The sequence below is a fragment of the Merops nubicus genome, unplaced genomic scaffold (genome assembly GCF_000691845.1).
Source record: "Merops nubicus isolate BGI_N331 unplaced genomic scaffold, ASM69184v1 scaffold6303, whole genome shotgun sequence".
NCBI lineage: Eukaryota > Metazoa > Chordata > Aves > Coraciiformes > Meropidae > Merops > Merops nubicus.
Genome location: NW_008599483.1, coordinates 17,800 through 19,901, shown reverse-complemented (window position 1 = coordinate 19,901; position 2,102 = coordinate 17,800). Strand labels below are relative to the sequence as shown.

The 2,102-nt window shown below is 53.9% G+C and overlaps 1 protein-coding gene across 1 annotated transcript in view; it reads right to left on the bottom strand.

Moving 5' to 3' along the window:
- Nucleotides 1-1,743: 1,743 nt before the first annotated feature.
- Nucleotides 1,744-2,102, bottom strand: part of PSMD11 (proteasome (prosome, macropain) 26S subunit, non-ATPase, 11) — a gene marked incomplete at its 5' end in the record, with an annotated part of 13,811 nt that continues 13,452 nt past the window's right edge. Inside the window, one exon of the mRNA XM_008937388.1 lies at nucleotides 1,744-2,029. The remainder of the gene's footprint in view (nucleotides 2,030-2,102) is intronic.

The window sequence follows — 2,102 nt, the reverse complement described above, 5'->3', positions numbered from 1 at the left end:
CCAGGGGTGGGGACTCCACCACTGCCCTGGGCAGCCTGGCACAGCCCTGGGCAACCCTCCAGGGCAAGGAATTGTTCCTCAGGGACAACCTCAACCTCCCCTGACACAGCCTGAGGCCGTTGCCTCCTGTTCCTTGAGAGATCGACCCCCCCCTGGCTCCAGGCTCCTGTCAGGAGCTGTGCAGAGCCAGAAGGTCTCCCCTGAGCCTCCTTTGCTCCAGGCTCAGCACCCCCAGCTCCCTCAGCTGCTCCTCCCCACACTTGGGCTCTAGACCCTTCCCCAGCTTTGTTGCCCTTCTCTGGCCACGCTCCAGCCCCTCAAGTTCTTTGTTCCCCTGTGGCACCTACAACTGAGCCCAGTGCTCAATCTGTGGCCTCCCTACTGCCCAGTCCAGGGGCACAATCCCTTCTCCTGCTGGCCACACCAGTGCTGCTCCAGGCCAGGATGCTGGTGGCCGCCCAAGCCCCCTCGGGCCCCCCAGGTCCTTTCCCACCAGTCACTTTCCAGCCCCTCTCCCCCAGCCTGGAGCACTGCAGGGGGTTGCTGTGACCCCAGGGCAGGAGCCAGCCCTTGGCCTTGTCACTGCTGCCACCTCCTCCAGCTCCAGCCAGGCTCAGCCTGTGTCACCATCCCCCCCTCCCCGGGTGAGGGAACCCCCAGCCCTGCCAGGATCTGCCTCGGCACCTGAAGACAGGAGACAGAGCTTTGAAAAAAAAACTTCTTTTATTGGAACTCATCTGAACATCAGATATACCTGGTGTTGGTTAGCAAGAACCGTTTGTACATTTGATATTGATGGTGCCAAAAAACCCAAACAGTGACTGACTGGATGAGATGGAAATTTAAAAGAAAAAAAAATAAAAGAATCAAACGTCGGAGAGGTTAAAATGGGAACAGAAAGCAGAGATCAGCCAGTCCAAGATTCAGTGGGAAGGCAAAAGTATTTCCTGATAAAACAGAACCCTTTTACAAAATATAAATTCTGTAAGAAAAAGGTGGCGAGGGAGAGAGGAAGGGACAGAAGGGAAAGGAAAAAAAGATGAAGATCAGCAGGACAGAGATGCAGAAGCTTACACTGCCCAAATGGCATCAGAACCTAGCTAGTGACCTCACCAGAAATGAAACATGCTGGAACAGCCCCTGCTCCACCCCCGGCAGTGCTCCCAGGGAGCTCCCCAGTGATCCCCACGGGCTGAGCTGTCCCAGCCTTTGGGATCAGGGGGGACCCTGGGGACAAATCCCCTGGACAGGGGCAGCAGGGCCCAGGCTCGGGGCACCCCTGCTCACCTGCTCTTCCTACCACTGCAGTGGGGAGGAGGGAGAGAACACTGACAATCTAGGCTATTTGAAAAGGAGAGCATGCACTGCAGGCCTCGGGGGAGCCTGCACTGTTCCCTGGACAGACACTGGCCTGGGGGGCTCAGCAGCATGGGCTGTGCGGGCTGGGGCTGGGCTGGCAGCACACTGACTGTCCTGGAGCAGGGAGAGCACTGTGGGGCTGCTGTCCAGGGCTCTGAGGCCTTTCAGATTTATAAAAACCAGCAGTCTGTGGATTTGGGTGGGCCTTTTTTCTTTTTTGGTTCAGGACAAATGGAACAAACTCAGCTGCTTAGACACTGTCAGTAAGTCTCAGCTTTCAGAGCAGAGGGACAGATGAAGCAAACTTGTTTTGGGCACCTACTGGTAACAAAACTTTGTCCCTGCTTAACTCTCTGCCATCCCTCAGGAAGTGGAAAGCACATGTTTAGGTAGTGTAAGCCTTTTTCCTTTTATTTAGAATACCCTCTTTGTTTAAACAATATTTCCCCCCCCCAGATACAAAGTTCGGCCAGTAAAGGTTACATGGGAACTGGAACACGCATCGTATGGAGTACAGGATGCACTGATGAGGAAGTTTAAAAACTTTCCGAGCGAAAAGTAGAACAAAGAGAGAAAAAAAAAAAAAAAAAAAAGAGTCTCCTAACATTTTCCCAAAGGTTTCACTCTCCTGTCACACACACTCTCCAAATGACAGCTAGCAAATTCAGCTCTGCGAAAAGAAAACAGAGCCCCGTCAATGGGGGGGAGGGAGAAGGAGCCTCAGGGACACGAACCACACCGTG